Consider the following 16,024-nt stretch of genomic DNA (forward strand, 5'->3'; position numbering starts at 1 on the left):
AGCAGGGGATGGCAAGCACCATGACCTTTGTGCCAAATGCCCTGGGGCTAACGGGGGGACCAGCGGTCAGAGGGGTCCCTGGTGCTGACGCCGCCACCCACGTGTCCCTCGAAGCCCCACACCCCCACGTGTTCCTACAGCCCTTTAAACGCCCCGGGCCACGTGCCCCCACCAAGCCGCCTCATTGGCCGAGGGGCGTGGCGGCTGCGCGGCTGCGCAGTGACGCGCCATAGCGGGCCCCGCCCCCGGCCGGCGGCGGCGGCGGTGGCGGAAGGGATGACGTCACCGGCTGGGGGGGCGCGCGAGCCGGCGCGAGGGGAGCGCGAGCCGCAGTGAGTGTCCTCGCGCCGCCCGCCCGGCAGCCCGGCCGGCGCGCGCACGCCGCGAGCCGCTGGCGCTCGGGCTCCGCTCGAATCCCATGCAACAGCCAGGATGTGAAGCGGGGCAGAGCCGGGGGAGCCCAGCTCAGCCAGCCTCCAGGTAAAGGGGGAAAAATAAACATGAATTCGATTCAAAGAAATGCTGGCGCTCCAGTGGGGGATTTGGAGACGGCGGAGTGGGCAGCGCGCCGGCTTTGTGCCGGGGAAGCCTGTACGGCCATTGTGCTCGGAGGATGCTCCGCTGCAGCCGGCTGCACGCCCAGCCGCTGCGCGGGGCAGGCTGCGTCCGAACAATGCCCCTAAGGGGCTGGGCCGGGGCGGGAAGGGGCTGCGGGGGAGGGAGCTCGGCGGGCGGGGCTGGGGGCTTCGCGGCGGGGAGGGGGCTGGGCTGGACTCGCCCGGAGCGCGGCGTTGGAAGCTGCCCAGCGCCGCCGGCTGCACCACCCCGGGCTGCGGGCGGGGCAAAGGCGCGGAGGGAGGACGCGCGTGTGTGCGGAGGGGGTGCTGGCTCCGGCGGCGCCCAGCCAGGCTCCCCGGCCGGGTCCCGGAGGCAGGGGGCGCTGTGCTGGGGATTGGGGGCGCGCGGGCGCCCCGGAGTGGAGACAAGCCCGGGACAGGTGCCTCCAGGTGAGAGCGAGGGGGGCACAGACTGGACGGTGCGCCCAGGGCGGCTGCTGTGCCCGCCGCCTTCGCTCTTTAATCCCCCGCCCCTAGAGACCCCCCTACTCAATGCTGTCTCCCCCTAGCGCCCTCTCGGTCTCATCTATTCTTTGGTGGGGGGTGGCCCTCCGCTACCTTGTCTTGCCCCACCCTTTTGCGGACCCAGCGCCCCCTCTCAGATCCCCCAAGTGGGGCAAGACTCAGCCCCCAGCCTCAGGGACCCGGGCGGGCGGGCGCGCGTGCGGGGCGCCCGACCTCCCCTAGGAGCTGGGGGCCCCGTGGGGATCCCGGGAGAGGGGAAGCCGCCCCTTCAGCTGCCAGCCTCGCGGGTTCTGCACGCCCTGGGAGCCCCCTTGGGGGCTGGGAGGAAGGGTGGTGACGTCATCCCTGGGGGGCGGAGCCGTCGGAACCTGGTTGAAGGGGGCGCCGGGGGCCCCTTACCCAGAGGGAAGCCCTCCCCCCCGAGTTAGAGCGCCGGTACTCTGGGCGCGAGGGTTTCGACCGAGTTACGGCCAAGTTCACCGCTCCTTATGGAAACACTGCCACATTTAGGATTCCACCTGTCTACAAATCCTGGATACTTACCCCCACGAAACTCCCCGTAAATCAGAGAAACCCCCCCCCCCTTCAACTGCTTTCTCTCTGAAATTCTCAAATCAGAGAATCCCCCCAACCCCAAGTGTAATATATTTTTTTTGTCAGCCACCCCCCCCCCCCAATCTGGAATCTCCTCTTATGTGATCCTTCCCCCGATTTCAGACCTTCCTCTAGTAGCTCCGTAAATATGCAGCTTTTCGGAATGTCCTTTCCTCTGCAGTCCTTCCTCAAATTTAGCCACCCCCTTGGGTCCTCATCCCCCAAACGTACGAACCTCCCCAGCGCTTCCATCTGGGGGGTGGTGCCTCCCTTCCCCTTCTCAGGCTCAGCTGGGATTCCCCTGTTCCCCCCATCTCCATCTGCGGGAGTCCTCATTCCGAGCGTGGGGCCCTTCCGTCTCCCGCCAGACCCCTGAAAAACCAGCCTGGCCAACAGTTCGTGAATTGGGGAGGGAGGTGTCTGAGGCATCCAGGCTGGGCATTAGGACTCTGAGAAGCAGGGACAAAGCCGAAGGGTCCTCGAGGGTGTTGAGGTCGGGGTCCCACCCGCTCTGGGCCCCCGGTGGTCTCCCCCGCTGGACTTGGCGGTTGGGGTTCTGGCCTTCCATCAGTGTTCCCCACTGTTGCTGTTTCGGGGTGCAGGGGCGAGGGTCCCTTTTGTTTGGGGTGCCCTGCTTCCCCCTCTTCCACCCGTGAGGAGAGCCAGCCAGCCCGTGCCTCTACCCCTGCCGATAGCAGCTGCTGCTGCTGCTGGTGCTTTTATTAATGGCCGAGGGACTGGGTCGATTCTGCTATTTGCATAACGCCCCTCCCCCACCCAGGGTCCCCTTCCTTTGTGCCCCCTCCCCCTGCCAATCTCGCCTGCCTTCTGTCCCTCAGCTCTCTTCTTCCTCTGCCAGCTGATACTTTGGCTACGGAAGGAAGGCAGCTGGGGCTGGGGGTGGCTGCTTTCCGCCCCCGGTCAATCCCAGAGCCCATCAATTTGGGCCTGGGTCTCCGGCTGGATCCCCACTCCCACTCCCCCGCAATGCCCTCCGAGGGGGCATGTCCGGATGCCTGCTGTCCTGTCTCCCTTCCTCCCCCCACTCCAGAAAGCTTCATCTTGCCCCGTTCCCTGGGCCCGGGGGACACCTTCAACGTGACGGTGCACTTCTGCGTGGGGCCCTGATCCCCCCAGCCCCCTGGGGGCAGCCACCCGCGATTGTCCTGAGAGTTGGTATAATTGGGCTCAGGCAAACAAAACGTCGAGGGAGACCTAGCCTGCTTGGTGAGCTCATGTGCTTTTCTATTCCTGCCACCCAGTCGATGACATCGGCCCCCCAGGGGGTGAAGAGGGCTGGTGCTGTCATGTCACTACTGGTCCTGCCAGGAGAGGCCAGGCCTGGCCCACTCCCCATTCTCTGCGGGGAGTCGGGGGGAGGGGAGCAGAGGCATGGGTCATTCTGATGTGGCCGGGGTATGGCATTGGAGGGTGCTGCTGGGGTGCAGGCCGGCCTCCTTGGGGTGAACCCTCCTCCCCCATGGTCCCGTGCCTTGAGGTGGGCACAGAGGGAGGGCGCTGCCAGCCAGGTGCCCGCTTGCCACCCGCACAGGAATCGTCACCCACTGACAGTGCCTCTAACTCCTTGAATCATTCCTAGCGCCTTTCTTTTCCCCCTCCTTCCCTGGGGGATCCCGGGCATCTTTGCCTGTCTGGGGGCCCCATTCAGAGACCTGAGGCATTTTTGTCTGAGCACCAGAGTGGTGGCTCTGGGCCGAGTTGTCAGAGCAGGTGGAAGGGGAGAAGCTCCTGGATGTCAGGAGTTTAGCGGTGGCATCTGGGGGCGACAATTCTGGAACCATGACTGTGTGTCCATTTTCTTTGGGCCACTGAGAGTGTGGGGGTCTGCCTGGCCTCCCCTAGATCAGGATCAGTCTAGGGGACAGCTCCACCTCTCCTCAGCAGACGGCTTTCCATGGATGACTCAGTTTCCCCTTCTGCCATCTGGGTGGGCACGAAACAGCCTGTCACAGGTGTTGGAGCAACATCTAACTGTCGCTCCCAGGAGCCATGCGCCGGGAGACCTGTGGCTGTGCTGATTACTCCAGCCTGAAGGATGATCAGAGAGGTGGCCAGGCAGGGAAGGATGGGTAGGGCCTACGTGGCTCCAAGACTCAGCCCCCCAAGTTTCACTTGCTTCCTGTGACTTTAGAGCAGCCGCTGCTTGGAGGGGGCGGGCGGCGGGGGGGGGGGGGGGGGGGCGCCGATAGAGTTCAGGATGGAGAGGAAAACCCTAAAAATAAAGACGGATATTTATAAACCTGGCGGGTTTGGGGGATAATTGACAAAGCTTAACGTTTTCAGCTGAAAGCAATTCCCACCCCCCACCCCGCTTCACAGCCCCGACTGCATTATGTTCCATTTGTAGAGGCATCCGGAGCCAGAGGAGGTTCTTGGGAAGTGCAGCGGCCCGGCAGGCTGCTTGTGGGCCATGGTGTCCTCTCTGGGGGAAGAGGGAAGGGCTTGTGCTTCTGGAGAGAGGCAGGGGGCCTGGCCAGGGGCTGGGAGACACTACCCCATTTTCCTCTGCACCCAGAACAGCCTTCTGGCACACCCTCCGTGGGCGGGCGTCCCGTTTCCCAGAATTTACAAGGAGGAGGCACCCCTGTCTTGCCCTTGCTCTGTCCTTCCCCGCTGCAAAAGATGCCCAGCGGGCGGCGGTGGGGGGATGTGGAGAGACCCCAGCTGCCCACCAGGCAGGGGCCTCACAGTGGGGACAGGCGACAAGATCCAGGTGCCAAGCCAACAAAACCCCATGTGTGGCTGTGGACAGAAGAAAAGTCACACCACTGCGCTGGGGAGAACAAGTGCTTTTCAGATGGTTTTAAAAATTTGGTCTGACTTCTACCTGGAACCAGAAAGCCTCCTGGCTTGCGGCTGGAGAAGATGAAGTGCTGGATGGGGCAAGGGATGATTTCAAGTGCCTGTCACCCCATCACCAGGACAAATAGCCTGGACCCAGGCAGATCATAGCTTGAGATGTACAGAAAGTGGTGACATCTGGGTCTTTGAACCCTGCGGTCCAATTTGCCATCCCCTCTGGGCTTCTGGACTCTTACGGGTTTTGAGTGTAGTATTCGGATTCCCCCCTGTTCCCTTCTCTCTTTTTTCTTTAAGGAAAGAAAAGGCACACACACACACAAAGGAAGAAAAAACAAAGAACCCCGCCGTACCAATTCTGTCTTGTCTCTGGCTGATATTTCAGAAGTGTTGGGTGGGGGGTTGTGCGTGGGGAACATGAAAAATCCAATTGGCTTACACTTCTGCAAAGGCGAAAATTAACGAGCGGGTGGGAGTGACTCACGGACAGGCCCCGACTTTCTGTGTTGCTTTATTTTTGTCTCTCTTCCCTGCTCTGGGGAACTGCCCTACCTCTCCCCCCACCACTCCCCCGGGTCTGGCTGGGGTGGACCTAGAAAGAAAGAAAGTGAAGTCGTTCAGTCGTGTCTGACTCTTTGCGACCCCGTGGACTGTAGCCCACCAGGCTCCTCCATCCATGGAATTTTCTAGGCAAGAGTACTGGAGTGGGTTGCCATTTCCTTCTCCATGGGGTGGACCTAGGGATTGGTGCTATTCTGGGCTGGCTATGGAATCCCACTCCGGTTCCCCCGGTCCTGCGGAGGCCAAAAGGATTCCATACCTGAAAACACACCCAGGTTTTCTTCTTTTTTTTTTTTTTAGGATCCCTGCACTCTCATGTTCCCATGGATTCTCCCCTGATCCAGGGGCTTGGAACTCAGGTTTCTGGGTCACAGGACCCCGCTCCCATAAATATCCTGTTTTAGAAGGAACAGATTTTGTCCACAACTCCCTGGATGGTGCCTGTGGCTTTTGAGGTTTTTTTCGTTTTCAATTTCTTTTTTTTTTTTTTTTTAAATCTTTACTGTTACATTAGTCCCTTGTTGGAAAGCCAGGCCCTAACCCTCCTAGGAAAACTGAAAAATCCCAATTTTTGGTTTCCCAGTCGTCCCTTTTCTCCCTCACCCTCTGTGCGGCCTCGGCTCTGTTCCTTAGCCTCTCCGTGTATGAGCCTCATCTCTTGCAAAAGGAGGACATGCCTCTGGCTCAGGGGGTCCTGGGGCTTCCCTGGTGGCTTACATGGCAAAGGATCTGCCTGCAATACAGGAGACCCAGCTTCGATCCCTGAGTTGGGAAGATCCCCTGGAGCAGGGAATGGCAACCCACTCCAGCATTCTTGCCTGGAGAATTTCATGGAGAGAGGAGCCTGGCGGGCTACAGTCCATGGAGTCGCAGAGTTGGACACGACTGAGTGACTGACACTTTCAGGGGATCCTGACTTCCAGCACCCACCCTGCTGTGCATATTTGGGCTCGTTGGTTGACTTCTCTGTGCTCCTCCGTCCCTGAGATCAGAGAGCAATCGCAGCCTGCCTTATGGCGAGCCCCGACTCCGCTGTCGGTAAACAGCTTGCCTCGGCTCTTGGACGTGGCCATCACCGGCTGCATTTATCCTATGACGGCCCCAGCCCCCAAGGGGTGTCTTGGCCTCTGTCACAGAGGGCTGGGCCCCTCAGATGGAGGCGGGCCAGGTGGAGAGAAGCCAGGAAGATGCTCTATTGCCGTGCTGTCGCATGGGTAATTGAGTGTTGGTGAAAATTCAGGGGTTCTGGGAAAGGGAGGTCGATGCGTCTGTGTGTGTATAATTTAACGCCACTTATAATTAACCCCATGATCAGCAAATGAGGGGATGTCGGGGAATAATAATAGCTGATCTGACTTATTTGGGGCTGGTGTACATTCCAGGTCCCGTGCTGAGTAAGCACCTGAGGCGTGTGCTGGGAACCCCATTTCGCAGACAGGAAAATTGAGGCACACAGAGAGGTCTTCACTGGCCTCGGGTCACACAGCCCACATATGAGAGAACCAGAAATCTTACCCAGGACCAGCAGCTGCCAGAACCTGAAGTCTTAACTCCTGGGAAGGAGTAGGGGGGGCTCTAGCTGCCCCATTGTCAGAGAAGTAGCTTTGATAACCATTCCCCTGTGGGGTACACTGGAGAGTCACTGTGGAGACCCCAGGGCCCCCAGCTGCCTTCCTCAGAGTGTGGACTCTGTTCTGAAGTGGCTTGAGTTCAAATTACGCCTCTGCCACTCACTGGCTGTGTGACCTGGGGCAGCCTGCTCAGGCTCTCTCTGCTTTCTGTTTCACATCTGTAAAGTGGAGTGGTGATACTCTCCACCCTGTAGGGTTGTTGGGAGAATAAAACGATTGTGTTAAGTGATGTGTCAATATGTAGCCAGACCTGCCTGGTGAGGGCTCCCCAGCAGCATCCCCCCCACCCCTGGAACCCTCAGCCCCTCATGGGGTCCAGCATGGGAACAATGTCAGGATGACTCAGCCACTGCAAACTGGGGCGTTCCCCGTCACTGGCTGCCTAATCAAGGCCGCCCCATATCTGCAGCAGGACTGGGCCAGGCGCCTGGCAGGATCTGAGCCATGGGCGGCCAGACGAGGCAGGCAGGGAGGGCAGGTGGTTGCGTCAGGAATCTGGGTGCTCCTGAGACCCCAGGCAGTAGCCCCCTGACTTCCAGAGTCTGTGGTGAATCTAGGTGAGTGCCTAGGGGGAGGTCCCTGAGGATTCGGGGCTGTGCAGGCTCAGCTTTGGCTTCAGCTCTGCTGGGAGGTGCTCAAGTTTATCAGCTTGGTGTGCCAGCCTTCGTTCGTTCATTTGCCGATTCATTCAATCGTTCATTCATTCAGTCAGTATTTGCTGAATAGTGGTGGCCAGAGAACTTGAGAGCCAGACCCTAGGTTCAAATCCCAGCTCTGCTGCTCACCAGCTGTGGGACCTCAGACTATTGACGTAGACCTGTTGGGGAGCCTTGAACTGGGTGTGAAGACACCATGTGCCTCAGTGTCCTCATCTGTAAAATGGGACCTTTGCTTCACTTACAAGTGAATATTGTGCCAGTAGACTGAAAGGGCTTGATACGTTCTTTCACTTGCTTTCTTTTTGTAAATAAAAGCAAATGAAAATAGAATTCAGGAGATATAGCAGTAAACAAGACGGGCTCGGCCCTCCATCCCTTGGACCCTGTAGTTTCTCGGGAGAGACAGCAAGTAAGTACATAAATAAGCAGGAAAAAGACTGGCTGCAGCAGGGTTCTGTGGAGATTGGAAATCCAGCGGCCCCCAGCAGGTCACGGGGCCACTATTTTGTCTGGGAGTGGAGGGGGGCCTTCTGAGTTGAACAGGTATTAGGAACACCAAGTGCAAAGCTGAGAAGGCAGGCATGTGACGCTCTGTGGCGGGAGATGAGGGAAACGGAAAAGAGAGGTAGGGGACCTCGTGGGGTCCTGACCCTGAGGAGTTCGCATGGCATTTTCCACACATGCAGCTAGAGTTTGCTGAAAGCCCCCCAGAACTTGGGTGCAAAGATCGTTGCTAGTGGAAGGAAACCTGGGAACTCTGGAAGCACCTCCAGGAACAGCTCTCAGGCTGAGGCCCAGAGAGGCAGGGGGACTTGCCCAAAGCCACACAGCCACACCAACCTTGCTTGTGTGCCTGCTGGGCTGAGCCTCCCACTAGAAGTTGGGCTGGGTCTCTTCACATTGGTCTAGAGAAGAAGACTTGGCAGAAACTTCATTGTCTTTTTTTTTTTTTTTGCTGCACTGTATGGCATGTGGGATCTTCGCCAACCAGGGATCGAACCTGTGCCCCCTGCCGTGAAAGCTTGGAGTCTTAACCCCTAGACTACCAGGGAAGTCCAAAAATGTCGTTCTTAAACCCTAGGGCCCATCAGGGCTGGAGAGGTCATGCCAAGGGGGCACTGGACAGAGCCCCCCCCCCCCCCCCCCCCCCCCCCGCAACCCTGGTCTTCCAACCCTGGTCTTCTGGAAAACCAGAAATCTAGATTTTTTTTTTTTTACATGAAATTGCCCTATTTTTCCATTCTCGGGTCGTTCTTTTCCTTACAACACCTCCATTTGCCGCTTGCATGGGCTCAACCCCTCGCTTGCCATCCCCAGGCCTCAGTCTCCTGGGCTGTGAAATGGGCTGAAGACTCACAGCCACCTGGAGGGGTTATTTGAAGGTAGGGGTGCTGTTCCTCCTGGGGAGAGCTGAACACAGGGCCTGGGCCAGCGGGCCATGCTCAATAAACATTGATTATGTTAATATTGGTCATAATGATAAACTTGACTGAAATTAAATGCTGTGCTGGCTGGTCCTGCAGGGCAGTGCCACGAATTACCTGCTGGCCGCAGGACCCGCTCCTCTCCTCTTGTCTTTTCTGGAACGTACCTATTTGTTCTCGGAGCTGGGGCACTGGGTCGCCTATGTTATCTGTGGAGTTTGCCGCAGTGGCTCTCAGCCTGGAGTGATTTTGCTCCCCCCACCCCGAGGGGACACAGAGTGAAGTCTGGTGACATCTGTGGTCATCACAACTAGGGGATACTTCTGGCATCCAGTGGGCAGGGCAGGGATGCTGCTCCACACCCCATAGCGCCTGGGATGCCCCCCACCCCCACCCCCTACAACAGAGAATGAATGGGTTCTAGATGTCAGTCGTGTTGAGCTGTCGAAAACCTGCTACGTGCTCCACAGCCCAGGCGGTGAGAGAAATCAGGCAGCTGGGGTATTATGGGCTTATCTGTGAATGTCCGCCTCCCGCGCCCTGGACTGCCTTCCTGGACTCGAACGCTGAGATCCCAAACGTTCCCACGGCCCACCTGTCCTGGCCCCAATGGCCCAGTTGATCATCGCAAGCGGGAAACTGCCCCTGACGCATGGGTTCCTGGGGTTTTCCGGAGATAGTGGTGGATCTGGGGTGCCAAGGGGCTGCCATGGCCAGGTCTTTCCTCTTTTCCCTACCTAGTCTTTGGAGGCCAGAGTGCTAAGTTCGAATCCTGATACAGGCCCTCCCCGGCCGTGTGAAGTCACCCCTTCTTCCTTCCCCCAGCCTCACTTTTCTTATCCAGGAAATGGGGACATGTCCTGCCTGCTGTATCAGGAATTAAACACCGTCATGTGGATATGGGGTCCGGCACCCAGGGTACACGTGTGTGTGTGCTTCTGTTATGTCCAACTCTTTCCAACTCCATGGACTGTGGCCCACCAGGCTCCTCTGTCCGTGGGATTTTTCCAGGCAAGAATACTGGAATGGGCTGCTATTTCCTCCTCCAGGGCTTCTTCCCAACCAGAGATCAAACCCAAGTCTCTTGCGTGTCCTGCATAGGCAAGCGGATTCTTCTTTACCACTAGCGCCACCTGGGAACACAAGCAGGGACTAAATGACTGTGGCTTCACCTCCCCTCCCTACCCCCTCACCCCCACCTGTCTTCACATACCACTGGGGGAGACGTGGATGGAACCCCACATCCACAATTTCCCAAACAGTTACAACAGAGGGGAAATAAACCAGTATTACATGAGGTCCCTGGTTGTGGAGTCTACACTGCGTGTCTGACCCAGGGCTCAAGCTTCGCTGAAATTTGTCCTTTCATCCTTAGAACAGCTCTGAGAGGTGGCAGATGGGGGCAACTGAGGCACAGAGTAAGAACGAGGAACTGGCTTGCTGGAGCCTTTTCCAGGGTTGCCTGTGTGCATTTTTGTGCTCACAGAGGGTCTGAACTTGGTTGAATGATCTGCTGTTGCTTTCTTGAAATGGTTAATAATTTTCGCGAAAGAAGGCTCTGTGGTTTCATTTCACAGGTAGCAATCATGTAGCCAGAAGGTCGGTCGCAGATGAAGGGGCGTCATTGTCAGCCGGTCTGGGTTCAAGGTCCGTCTTTGCCTCTTAGGAGCTGTGTGGCTTCAGGCAAGTTGCTTTGCCTCTCTGGATGGTGCGCCCAAACCCTTCTTGCCATCCACTCCCCTGCCAGCTTCTCTACCCTCTCCCTCCTCGCTCATTCTGCATCGGCCACGCTGACCTTTCTTCTCTTTCCACCTCCAGGCCTTTGTCCTTGCTGTTTCCTCTGCTGGGTATTCCATTTCTGGCTGGGCCAACCCTATCCGGCCAGTGTTCTCCAGTAGTCTTTTTATTGGTCTGGCCAAAAAAGGTTCATTCAGGTTTTTCTGTAATACCTTATGAAAAAAACCCGAACAAACTTTTTGGTCAATATCTCACTTTCTTAGCTGCTGTTTTACAGCCTGTCTGATCCCCTTTTCAGGATGGGAGCTCCACCAGGCTCCCTCCCCCAAGACCATCCTGCCAGGCTTTTGAAAGCTGCCCTCCTGCACTAGAACCAGCATGTCTAATTGTCCAGATTAGATGGGTCATGGCTGGGAAAACCCCACATCAGCAGCTCAAATGCCCTGGCTCAGCTCCCTCTGCCCTGGGCAGGGCTGCTAGGAGACCCACGACCCCAGTGGAGGTGCTGTGTGATTTCAGCCACTCGCTCGCCCTCTCTGAATCGCCTCATGCCTGAGCTGTCTGTTGCAGAGGCTATGATGAACGGCTATTGAGAGCCAGGGCCTCTGAGAACAAGTGCCATGGAGTCAGGGAACCCTGAAACAGTCCAGGAGGTTTCCTATCTCTTGAGAAGATGAGCAACCCAGAGGAACACAGGGGATCCCCAGAGGGCATAGTAGCTGGGCCAGGAGATTTTAAGACTCCGCTAACTCTGCTGTTCACTGACACCGTGTACATTTAGCCAGAGCAAACTCCAGGAGAGGGTGAAGGAGGGAAGCCTGTTGTGCTGCAGTTCATGGGGTTGCAAAGAGTCGGATAGGACTAAGCGACTGAACAACAACATTCAGCCAGAGAGGTAGAGAAGTCACCGAGATGCCCCTAGGAATGGGCCAAGCTTTCTATGGGGGATCACATTTGGCATTTGAAGAATCTGCGTTTAGAGCCTTGGCTTTCTGCAAAGCATGACTCTGGGCCCCTGGAGTCTCCTGACTGAACCTCAGTCTCCTTGTCTGTAAAAGGGGAACAAGACTGTTTTGAATGATTAGAATGGTCTGTACTGAGTCTGCTTGGAATGTGCTGGCACGGTGAAGATGTAACAGGCTAAACGTCGTGAGACACAGTATGGTGATGAATGGCTTCTCCGGGCACATCAGGGGACCTACAAATGGAGCTTTGGAGGGGGGCAAAAGGTTTGGGAGTCCTGGGAGCAATTGGGCTCAAGTCTGGCTTTTTCCCAGCAGGGCTGAGTCTCCTGCTGCAGTGCCGCCAGGAGCTAGGGACCAGCCCCAGGCAGATAGAACCACAGGCCATGCCAGTGCTGTGATCCATGGTGGCAGAAGGCCCACCTCAGAACCACTGAGCCATGGTGGGGAAACCAAGTCACACTTGTGTGGCCAGAGCCCTAGGCAGGTTTTGGGGGGGGGGGGGTCAGTTCTGTGCCACAATCACCCGATGAGGTGCAGTGACCTCTCTAGATTCCCCATCCAGAGCTCTTTTGAGACACCACCCAGACATGTGCCTTTTGCCCCCACCTCCCTGGTCTAACACACACTGTGTGTGTGTTAGTTGCCCAGTCATGTCCGGCTCTTTATGACCCCATGGACTGTAACCTGCCAGGCTCCTCTGTCCTTGGGATTTCCCAGGCAAGAATACTGGAGTGGGTTGCCATTTCCTTTTGCAGGGGATCTTCCCAACCCAGGCATCGAACCCGGGTCGCCTGCATTGCAGACAGATTCTTTACCATCTGAGCCACCTGGGAAGCCCCATCAGGAAAGACTTGGTAGTTTTCTTAAAAACCCATTCTCTCTGAAAACTTAAAAAAACAAAACTTGATTTATTTAGCTTCACCAGGTCTTGGTTATGGCACGTGGAATCTTTGTTAAAGAATGTGGAATCTAGTTCCCTGACCAGGGATCGAACCCGGCTTACCCCCTGCATTGGGAGCATGGAGTCCCACCCACTGGACCACTGGGGAAGTCCCTCTTTGAAAACTTAGAGGAGAAAAATTTTACTCTCGTCATTGGGCAACCTGGTATGTCCTTGACATAAGAAGGCAGAACCTTTAAAATAAATGTAATGAGAGCAAAAAAAAAAAAGAGAGAGAAGGAAAATGACATTAAATCATCCTGCTGCCGCCACAGGCTTAGAGCAGAGGCCAAGGGCTACTGAGGCGTTAAAGCCCAGTTAGCACCCACTGGAGACTTCCAGCCTTGAGGATGCTGGAAAAAGCCCGGGAGGGGAAGGGTCCCCTTACTGGTGAAGTCCATGTTGCTGCACACAGCTATGACTGTCTGGGGGGTCTCTACCTTCACACCAGGGTCCTGGGACTCTCTTCTGTGTGTCTGAGTGTTCCTTCTCAACAGCCTCGGGAGAAGGTTATTTCTCCCTGAATTCAATTAATGAGCCTATTAAAAACTATTTATTTTCCCTGACAGTTGTTTACTGAGGAGAAGGAGATAAATTGGCTGGGCAGCCTCACCAGGCAGGCACGAGGTGGGATGGGAAATGCCTGGCGCCTTGGGCCCAGGTGCTTAACGAGGGTGGACCACAGGTGGAGCCCTGCCTTCCGGACGGCCCCTGAAACACGGGGCCTGAACTTGAGCTGCAGCCGCAGTTTGCAACCTTGGGGTCTTTGGGGAAGCAGAGCCTGGGATGAGTGAAAAGCATCCTGGAGTGGAGGGTTTCATGTTTGTGGTGGGGGAGAGTCTCTCAAAACCCCTTCGTTCTCCTCCACAGCAGTTGAACCCTTTGACTTTTGGGGGTCCATAGCTACCTGGTGAAAAAAAACCCAAACGTTTCTGAGTATACCTTGCAGCTGTCTGTGCTACATGATTCAGTTCTGACCAGTGGGATAAATGAACAGAATTTCCTGGAAATGCCTTCAAAGGGAGGTAGCACATGCTTCCTTCTACCCTACTCCCCTCCCCAACTGGAATATGGAGGTGATGGTAGGCAACAAGGCAGCCATTTTGAACTGTGAGGCAGGTTCATGGCTAAGAATGGGAGATCAGAGATGGAAGGAGCCTGGACCCTGATGATTAGGGGTGGGCAAAATAGCCGTGAGAGGCCCACCTGGGAGCCTCTTTTATGTGAAGAGAGAAATTATGCCTCTCCAGTGAGATTTGTTTTGTTTTGTTTTTGGACATCTACAGCCCAGCTTGATCCTAATAACATCACTAGTTGAGCTTCGGGACAAAGCACTTTTCTTTTTTCTCTCCTTAGGTCTCTGCTCATTTTTAAGCGAGGCTTCCTCCCAGTCTCTATTGAGGTTTGCAAAGTTATTATTTGTGAAATAACTTGTAAGGTTGTTAATTGCAAAATTCGCCTCTCCACCTGGCTCCCCATCCTTCCTGCTCTGGCTCTGCTTTTACTAGAAGCACTGTTGCCATCTCTACTTCATATTCCTCTTACTTACCATCTACCCCCTTTCTTCCTGTCTCCACTGTGTCCACAGCAGCACCTGCGCACAGTAGGGCCCCCTGAGAGTGTTGCATACACAGGTCTCCATTCACAAGGCACGAAATGGGGCTCTGAGACGCCTCAGGTCTTCAGCTGGCTGCAGGCAGTGCCTGCATTGGTAGCAACTGAGCAGGTGGCTCCCGAGTCCTTCCTTTCCACTCGTTTGTGGCCCGCCCCACAGTCGGCCAGTTCAGGCCGTTCAGCGGCTGCTCCTGATCCTTCCTCTCGCCCCCGCGTTCTCACCTCGGCCTCCAGAAATAGCCCCTTTAAAATAGCCGCGTCCTTGCGTTCTGGGCTTCTGCATGCCCACGGATGTGACGCCGTGCTGACGGGCCAACCTCCTTATTGCTGTGGGATTTTTAAAAATACAGTTGGTGTTAGGTATCCTCCCCCCGCTCATTTTTACGCCTGAAGCAGCCCAGCCACACACAAGGCTGTTTCCATCCCAACACTTGTCATTTGGGGTTTCGCAGTGTTTTTCCCCGTGGATACTCCATCACGGCCACGGGGCGTCTGGTTTGCAGAGCTGAGAGCTTCCACTGCAGGCTCATGCCAGCCCACAGTTCCAAGTCTGGTTGGGAAGCCCTGAGTTTGAGTCCCGGTGCCGCCTCTTGCTGGTTGTGTGGCCTTGGGCACATAGAGGAACATCTTTGAGCCTCGAATCACCAGTCAGTGAACATCTCAAGACCTCAGGTACATGCCTCAAATTCTTGAAGCCTCAGTTTATCCACCTAAAAATGATACCCCTGAGGATTTTCCACTTGGGGCCTGGATCACATAGTGGGTATTCTTGAGGTATGAGCCAGCCTCATTATAGCAAGTGAGTCATCTCTGAAACAGTCTCCGTGACCCATCCCAGGGAAGGATGGAGTGAATTTAGCACCAGCTTTGGGCACTGCCATTTCTGGGAACCTTCAGGAAATCACTTCCTCCTTTGTGGACTCAGTTTTCCTCATCCATAGAATGGGTGAGGCACCCACGCTGTTTTCCCTCTTCCACCTTGGGCTGAGGACACAGCAAATGCTCTGTAGATGTTGCCGATGTTTTCCTGCCATGTTTTATACCTCGAGACCATGTCGATTAGTGGTTCACAACCAGACGGGCCTGGGTTTGAGTTCCGGCTCTGTTGCTCCCCTGCTGTGATGTCACCTCCTGGCCTCAGTGTCCTTACTTGTATAATAGGGGAAATGATGATGCTCATCTTCCCAGGATCCTTGGGAGGATCTGATGAGTTAGTAAGTGCGAAGCCTTACTGTTGGGCTCGGAGTAAGGGTGACACGGTGGCCATCATTAGTACATCTAGGACTTTACTGGTGGTCCAGTGGTTAAAACTGGGGTTCTAGTGCAGGGGGTGCGGGTTTGATTTCTGGTTGGGGAACTAAGATCCCACTTGCCGTGTGGCCGAAATAATAATAATGTATCTATTCGCTAAATAGTTATCAGGCACCTTCTAACATGGCACTTCTTCCTGGGAGCGGGATCAGGGAGATGGTCTGTTTCTTTGGCTGGAAGACCCTGGCTCCGCCTCTGGGGCCTTCCTCCCACCCTGGCAGGGATTAAGCTGTCCGGAGGAACATGCCTGACCCGGGCCACAGGCACCTCGGAGGCCGCCCCTGCTTCCTGCGTTTTCTCAGCAGGTGTTGGCTGGAGACTCAGGAAAGGGGGCAGAGGGCAGAGTCCAGGGATGGCTCAGAAATGGGGACAGGAAGGGCCCTGGAGGAGGCGTGGGGGCTTCCGCTCCCAGCCAGCCCCAGAGGCCCGATGGATGGCTGGTTCAGCTGTGGCTACCACCCCCACATCTGTGCCGTGTCATCCGGGCACCTACTGTGTGCCGGGCTCTCCGCTGGGGCCCTGCCAGGAGGAAGTGCGTGCTTCTGTGGCGCTCGGGTTGTGATCAGGAAGAGATAATAAGCAAACGATGTGTCATGTCAGGTGGTGATAAGAGAACAGAATAAAAGAGGAAAAGGGATACGTGAGTGAAGGGATGAAGGCTGTCATTATTTTATTTTTTAAATTTA

General features: G+C 56.0%; 1 protein-coding gene across 1 annotated transcript in view; it reads left to right on the forward strand.

The window, feature by feature from the left end:
* Positions 1–356: 356 nt before the first annotated feature.
* PTPRS (protein tyrosine phosphatase receptor type S) overlaps positions 357–16,024 on the forward strand; it is a 109,975-nt gene continuing 94,307 nt past the window's right edge. The window contains exon 1 of the mRNA XM_061150615.1: positions 357–480. The gene's annotated coding sequence lies outside the window, so the exon portion shown is untranslated. The remainder of the gene's footprint in view (positions 481–16,024) is intronic.

Source organism: Dama dama, chromosome 9 (genome assembly GCF_033118175.1).
Source record: "Dama dama isolate Ldn47 chromosome 9, ASM3311817v1, whole genome shotgun sequence".
Taxonomy (NCBI): domain Eukaryota; kingdom Metazoa; phylum Chordata; class Mammalia; order Artiodactyla; family Cervidae; genus Dama; species Dama dama.